Source organism: Oryctolagus cuniculus, chromosome X (genome assembly GCF_051225735.1).
Source record: "Oryctolagus cuniculus isolate XC-2025 breed Fujian yellow rabbit chromosome X, ASM5122573v1, whole genome shotgun sequence".
NCBI lineage: Eukaryota > Metazoa > Chordata > Mammalia > Lagomorpha > Leporidae > Oryctolagus > Oryctolagus cuniculus.
In genome coordinates, this window is record NC_142888.1 from 108,471,673 (window position 1) to 108,479,956 (window position 8,284).

General features: G+C 45.3%; 1 pseudogene; it reads right to left on the reverse strand.

Moving 5' to 3' along the window:
- Positions 1 to 2,695: 2,695 nt before the first annotated feature.
- On the reverse strand, positions 2,696 to 3,591 carry LOC127484826 (olfactory receptor 11L1-like; annotated as a pseudogene).
- Between the last annotated feature and the right edge of the window lie 4,693 nt (positions 3,592 to 8,284).

Here is an 8,284-nt window from a genome sequence, read left to right on the forward strand (position 1 = left end):
ACATATTTGTAAGATGATTGGCAGTGGATTCTGAGTACATTGTGGTTTAGGGAACAGAATGAAACTAATTGGCTCACAAGAAGATTAAATAACCACATCTTGAGTGAGAGCAGCATAATGTTTTATCAAATAAATGCAATGACTTTAGATGGCTCTTTTTCATTCTTTTATCAACAAGTGTTTGTGGAGCAATTATTCAGCATTAAGATCAGTGCTGGGTGATAAGGATGTAGTATTCTAGGAAAATGGACACAAATCTTGCCTTTGCAAAATTATAGATAAGGTAGAGAGTATACGAGTGTATGTGTGTACACACACACACACACACATACACAAGAGAGAGTACTTGTAACAATTCAAGACAAAGGGACTAAAAATAAGTTTATTTTGGTATGCAAATTTTGAAATCCATACATAGTTGTATATATTCACATAATTATTTAAATGCAATTGTGAAGGATTTATAATGAGAGACAGGGTGCTATGATAACATATCACAAAAGGGCTGCATGGTCCCCAAAGAATTAGCCAGATGAAAAGTAGGGTGGCACAGGAGAGAAAGAACAGCATGTGTGAAAGTTCTGATGAGGCAATCTGGTCTGAGGAACTTCCGAAAAGCCAGGGGCAGAGAAGCTCAGAGAGAGAAAGAAAGCGGCAAAAGAGGAGCCCGGGCATTGAGGGAAGAGGTGTAGCTTTGCGGGCCACCCCTGAGCTCCGATGCACTACCTGGCAGGTAATGCAAGTCACTGCCTTGGAACATTTGGGGTTTCCTCCTAAGGGCAATGCGAAGGCATTCAACGTTTCTAGGTTTAATTGATCTTGGGCTAGAAGACATTTAAAAAAAATTCTCAATGACTAACATAGTAAACAAACCCCTTAACCTATTTCAGCAACCTGAACTTGGAAGAAAAAAAAATCCAAGTGTGGATGGAACAGATGAGGCATTTTCCCTCCGCAGCTGCACAGAAGGCTAGGCAGAACCCCTGAGAGGCCAGAAAGTAATTACACTTCTACTCTGGATCCACATCTTAACCACAAGGAGTGTGTTCTGCAAGCTCTATTTCATAATTGAGGGTAATTACAAGAAGTTAAAACTAGATTAGAGACAATTAGACCCTATACAACAGGGAGCTCTGTGGGTGGTCGGAAAGGGAGTAGGAGGAACCAGCTGGGAAAGTGTTTCCCAAATTGCTTGGCATTCTTTGACACACATTGTAAGTGGTGGGTTTGGGGATATCTATCTGTGCTCCGGGTGTCTCTTTACAGATGGAGAGGGTGGGCAGGTGACACGAGGTAAACAAAACACACACATCACTGAGAGCCAATGAAGATCACCTTTCTCCTCCTGCCAGGGATTTCTCCCGCCAGAGGCCAATACGTGGACACAGAGAGGAAAGGAAGGTGGGGACTGCACTACAATTCAATTGATGGCATCCTAGTTGCACAGCTACTTTTTGCCTTTAAGGTGCTTCCAAGTCTATTTGAGATATTTGCTGTGGTTGGAGCATAAAGTGGGAGAATGAGAATGGTGAGGGATGAGCTCAAGATGTGGCCAGAGGTCAGGATTAGGAACTCTGACTTCGTCCTTGGGGCACTGGGGATCCATGGCAGGTCACAAACAAGGAAAGGACACGGTCAGGTTTAGGCTCTAGGAAGATCCATGGGGACATTGTGGAAGGATGGATGAGGGGCACAGGAAGGAGCAAGATTGGAGAGTTCAGGCAGAGCTGCCTGTGGAGGGAACTGGGGCTGTTTATAACCATGGGGAGGAGACTGGGGAGGAAAGACCAGTAAAGGCAGAAAGAAATGATTTATTTCAGTCTGTTTGTCTACCACACATTCCATTAGTTTGATTGGTCATTGATTTATTCAATTAACAAATAATTCTTTTTGCATCTTCCCTGTGCAGAGGAAATTAAGAGGAAGAAGGATGATATTATTCCAGTCTTGGAAGGGCTTGATTAACTGTTCAAGTGAGTGGAACCATCAATAGATGTCCTAGGAATTTAGAGATGGTTCTGACCAGGGAGAGGCATATGATCTAAGCAACAGTAGAGGATGAGGCATGGCTGCTAGAATGCACAGAAATCCCGAAGTAAGGCACAGTGAAGGGCACTGCTGGGCAGAAGCAGAGTGTGTACTAGGGAAATATTGGAAGATGAGTTTGGATTGGGTGGGGTATTGCCGCTGTACATGTATATAGGTGTGTTTGGGTGGGTGTGTAAGTATACACATGGACACAAGCACATAATGCAACCAAAACAACTTGGCATCAACCCATATTCCATAACACACACACACACACAGAGAGAGAGAGAGACAGACAGAGAGAGAGAGAGAGAGAGAGAGGTTTTTGTGGCATAAAGCTGCTGCTACAAGTGGGGCCCTTCTACCTTGCCCTTAAAAGGCATCCACATGTGGTAGTATAGCCTGGTGGAACCACATTTTCTTAATAAACTTAATCTTATCATGCAATGATTAGCCTGGCAATCCAAAGGACACTATAGGCTCTAGGACTAAGGGATGGCCCCTTACTCTGCTGGCCATTTCCCTGGAAAGAGGGAACAGCAGTGGTCTGAACACCCAAGTGCTCAGCCTTGTGGTTGAACTCCTTCGGAGAAGCTTAGGCTCCCGAGAGAAGAGACACCCTGGAGTTAGGATGGCCCTTAGGTCTCCTTGGCACATACCCGCCAACTCAGAGCCTATTTGCTGCCTTTTTACCATCCTTATTTCTCAAAACGTGCACGATGGGACTGATGATGGGGGTGAGCACAGTGTGCAGCAGCGAGAAGGTCTTGCTAAGGACAGCAGTCTGGGTTGCTGTGGGAATGGCATACACCGTGCCAAGTGTTCCTTAGTACAGAGCGACCACGATGAGATGGGAGAAGCAGGTGGAGAAGGCCCGCTGCTGCCCTGACGCTGAAGGGATCCTGAGGACAGCAGCAATCGTTTGGAGCTAGGAGGCAACAGTGAGGCAAGAGGACAGGCACCGTGGTGATGAGAGAGGCCATGAGGAAAGTGGATTTTTCCACTGTCTCAGCATCTGAACAAACCAGGGGCCAGGTCACAGAAGAAGTGGTCAGTCTCATAGCTGCACAGAATGGGTTGGAAAGTCATGGGGGTGGTGACAACAGGGCTTTGGAACCCATCCAGCCAAGACGCACTTGCAAGCAGGGTGCAGATGTGGAGGTCCATGAGGGCTGGGTACTGGAGGAGGCTGCAGAAAGCAAGGGAGCAGTCGTAAGACATGGCTGCCAGCAGGAAGCACTCAACTACTGCCATAGGGCCAAAGAAGGAAAACCGGGCCATGCTGCCTGCAAAAAAAATCACCCCAGGACCCTAGATAAGGGTCTGCAGCATCTTCAGGGCAATGGAAGTAGTGTACCAGGTCTCAAGAAAGGAGAAATTAGACGGAAAGAAGTGCATGGGGGTTTGGAAGCTGCAGTCAAGGGAAATGACTGTAAGGATGAGAATGTTCGCCACCAAGATCATTAAATAGATGCTCAGAAATATCCCTAAAATGAAAAACCATAACCCAAGGAGCCTTCCAAATCCCGTGAGGAATTCTTTGATCATGTTCAGATTCCCCATATCTGTGAGATTCAGGGGCCAGATTGGAGAAAAAGACAGAAACGGAGTCAGTTGGGAAAAGATCTGTGCTACTAGACAGGAGCAATAGCACCAGAAATGCCCTTCAGCACATTAACCCCTAGTCCCTGTCTTTGGTCCCCTGGCATGCATTCCTCATTTTGATCTACTAGGTGTATTTACCTAGTAGTTGCAGAGGAATCAGAGAGTGTGCCCAGGAGAGTGAACAGAGAGGGCAGCACGCAGGCTCTACTCCACTCTCTCTAGACACAGCTGGTGATGAATCCACCTTTGGAAGGCTCACCGTGGGAAGTCAACACTTCCAAATGGGGGCACACATGGTGCAGAACCTCCTCAACTTCATATTGAGAAGCTTCATCATGCAGCTTTTCAAGACTCAGCAGTCATGCAAATCCAAACCCTAACATAACACGGGAATTCAGACCACCCTAGCTCCCATGGAGCCCTTAAGTCAGAGTGGGTTTCACCAGGGCATAATTGGTGGGAGTAGGGGCATTCAGAACTAGGGATCTTAAAGTACCTGTAAGAAAAATAAGAGTCTCTGCCAGGCTCAAGGGATATGGAGCTGATTGCTTCCATGGCATCAAATTCCTATGGAAATTGAGAGGGAAATGTATGTAAAGTTATTCACTTGAAATGTTAGAGAAAAATAATGTTCCATCTTTCATAAATGAAAATGACATTCCTGACTCACAAGCAGTAGGTTGTGCATTTAGAGGTCCCCCCCCCCAGCACCAGAAATGTGTTAACAGTGAGTCATGGATGCAGCTTCCCCTTCCCCACAAGCCTCCGTGGGTGCTCAGAAGCCCATGGTCTGGTCTTAGTGCCTGGGTTGTGAGACAATGAGAGACCAGCTTGTGCTATGGTTTATATTTGGGTTATGTGTGAGGTCAGAGTTAGGGGTTTGGCTCAGTGGATGTTCTAGGCTAAAGGCTGTCTGTGGCCAGGGACGAAAGCAAAGCCCTCTTTGTTACTTCGTTTTGGGCAATGATAATGTGTCCCTAAAAGACTACAGTTAAGTCATATTTTTCTAAATGAAATCCCATTTAAATGCACTCAGGGAACTGGCTCTTTAAAGAAATCTTATTAAGAATGCTTCTGTGATGTGAAAGAATTTCTCCGCAATTTACCCTTTGCATCAGTCTGGATTGTTAATATACTGGGCATGTGTAAAGGAAGGTCTCCTTACAGTGGAGGGACCCAGGACATGTGGGCTGCCTAAGGTAGTATGAGTATGAGGACAGCGTATAAAGAAAATCAATCAGCAATGAGGATCGTCCCCGGAGGTGACAGCTGCTTCCTAATTGGGGGATTAAACAACGGTGTCCTCTTACCGTTTTGTCTTGTCTTCAGAGACTGCCAGCCAGCATTCAGAACCAACATTAACATCATTAGATTTTTATCATTCAATCCCAAGTCTCATTAATTAGTAATGGAATAAACTTGATTTTCCCCTTTGGCTTCTAGGCATGTTCCTTAGTGATTTCACATTCAAAAGCACAACAGCCTCTTTAAGGCCTCTTCCACCCTCTCTTTTCTTACAGCCCGGAGGGATTAACGTAGATGCAAAAGAGAGGCTTCAGTTCAGGATTCCCTTCATTCATTCACTCATTCATTCATTCATCATTTGTATTTGGACACATACTATGTATTATATCGTGGTCTAGCTAGGCACTGGGAATAAAACCATGAGCAAGGAAGTCACAGCCCCCATGTCCCTAGGGCTTACATTCTATTCCTAGAGTAGATATTAAACAGAGGGTTTTAGAAATCACTGTAAAATCTCTATTGTGATAAATACTATGAGGGAGAACATTAGTGTCCCAAAACAAAGAATACTATGCATCGAGAGATGACCTAATTTTTCTGAGATAGGGAAGAACTCTCTGAAGAGGAATTCATATTAAAGCTGAGATATGACAGATAAGGAATATCTGGCTATAAAAAAATCAGAAGGGTGGTGCTACAGGAAGTGAGGCAGCATGTGCAAAGGTCCTGAGTGGAATAAGCATCTGAACCATCAGAGCAATTCGAGCAAACAAGCAACAAAACAGCTACTGCGGCAACAGCTGAAGCAGGTGATAGGAAGTGAGTTTGTAGAAGACACAATCTGATTTGTATTTTGGAAGAGATTCCTCAGGCTTCCCTGTGGAGAATCAGCTGGAGAGGGCTAAAAGGAGAAGTGGGAACACTGATGGGAGGCTAATGAAGTAGTCTCCGCAAGAGGTGCTAGTGAAGACAGAGTTGACAGGGAGTAAAGTGCATTCATTCAGGACTTTTCACATGGCAGCACTGACACGCCTTTGTGCACTGTTAAGAATGCATATCACACTTTTCATTAAAAAGTTTATTCTGATGAAATGACCAGCATTGCAGATGCATTGCTTTAGAAGGCATGAAACAAAAGAAGTTACTAAGATGAATATGTTTGGCTTAAGCAACTATGAGGATGATCATTTCTTTTCCTGAGATGGGAGGATCAAGTGGCTAATTTAGTTTTGGTGAAATTTCCTCATTCCTTCCTCCCTCCCTCTCTCCCTCCCTCCCCTCTCCCTCCCCTTTCCTCCCCCTCCCTCCCTTCTCCCTCCCTCCCTCCCCTCTCCCTCCCCTTTCCTCCCCCTCCCTCCCTTCTCCCTCCCTCCCTCCCCCTTCCCTCCCATCCTTTCCTCCCTCCCATTCTCCCTCCCTCCCTCCCTCCCCTCCCTCCCTCCTTCCTTCCTTCCTTCCTTCCTTCCTTCCTTCCTTCTCTTTTGTTAGAGCTTATAGACTTTATCCTTTTCTGGGGTGACAATTTTAATCCTCCTATGGATCCGTAATCTAGTGACAGGCAAAGCTCTCCTCCTGAGAGAGAGCTCTCATCACAGCCACAAAAATAAAGCTCTTAAGCAGAAGTCTTACAAACTCTTGCCCTCTGTCTCAAAAGGTACCAGAGAAGAGAATGGATATGTCAGTATAACCCTTACTCGCTTACTAGAAATTATTCAAAGTCCGAGGTTAGCAACTGCATATCTGGACCAGCTTTGTTCATGTGAAGCACAGGAGAACACATTTTAATGGAAGCTGTTGGACTCCCTTCAGTGGGAGTCTCTGCCAAAGCCTTCATTAATGGCAATCTGACTATGCAGAGCTTTCAATTTTCTGAGACCTTTTTTTAAAAAAAAAAATAAAAATTGTTTTGTCTCCATTTACTTTTGTGTAGAGGAGACAGATGACAATGAAACAGACTCAGTCAAGAAAACAATTTTCAAGGGATGTACTGCAGTCAGAATACATTCAGTCCTATTCTTTCTGTTTTTTCCATCTTTATTTGTAGCTCTGGCCATTGGAATTAACGCTCAAAAGGATGGCTGCAGATTCTGAAAGATCCTCAATCAGTAGAGAGCGATTCAAGTACAAAATTATAATGCATTTGTTAAGTAGGAACAGTGGACTTGGAGATCTTAACCGATTTTTTAGAACAAATTTAAAAGAAACAGCTTTGTTCTCAACTTCCAGTTACCCAGAGAATATAACTAATCATATTCCCCCATCCCTTTCCCCTGTTGGCCCATAATCAAGATTTACCTCAGTGTTAATTCTCCTATGCCATTATAATCACCAAAAGATGCTCATTAGCATGAAAGACCGTTTGGTGGACCACATGCAATAACACCTTCTCCCTCATTCTCAAGTTCATGCTTCCCCCACATCTGGATGTTAATATTTGCTAGCACAAAATTGAAAATGTAGCAGCGTGGCCGGTGCCGCGGCTCAATAGGTAATCCTCCGCCTGCGGCGCAGGCACACCTGGTTCTAGTCCCGCTGTCCTGGTTGCTCCTCTTCCAGGCCAGCTCTCTGCTGTGGCCAGGGAGTGCAGTGGAGGATGGCCCAAGTGCTTGGGCCCTGCACCCCATGGGAGACCAGGAGAAGCACCTGGCTCCTGGCTTTGGATCAGTGTGGTGCGCCCGCGGCAGCGCACTGGCCATGGTGGCCATTGGAGGGTGAACCAACGGCAAAAATGGAAGACCTTTCTCTCTGTCTCTCACTGTCCACTCTGCCTGTCAAAAATAAAGAAAGAAAGAAAGAAAGAAAGAAAGAAAGAAAGAAAGAAAGAAAGAAAGAAAATGTAGCAGCGTAAGTAGTGAGTGAGAGACTAGCTACAGAAGCACAAACTCATGACCTCATCTAAAGTCAATCCAGGAAAACCTTCTGGGAAAGAAAGCACTGCAGTACTGTACTCCTGGCAACCCGGCTGTACTCCTGGGAACCCAGTGCTCTCCCTTGCGCTGAGCCTCTCGCCACCCCAATCCATCACAGCAAAAGTTTAGCAATGAACAAATAACATTCATCATTCAGGGGTGGGCCACAGAAGGCCCGGAAATCATTTGGTCTGGCCCTGCCAAGGCAACCACAGGTGGGATATGAAATTCAATACAACTATAGCAGGCTCATTTTTAAGTTGATCATTTTGTAGGGTCCACAAATGATGAATATCCAAATGGCCCTTGGCAGCAAAAAGGATCCCCTGCTGCTGATAGGTCAACTCTTACTTCAAATGCAAATTAACTTGATCCTGAAAGTGACCTGTGAGAGACACTACCCTGATGAGCAGGAAAACTACCCAGAGCTACCCAGAGACAGTCTTTGAGACAGGAGAGAAGAATCGTTGACTAATACCAATAGTAGCTCTCCTACC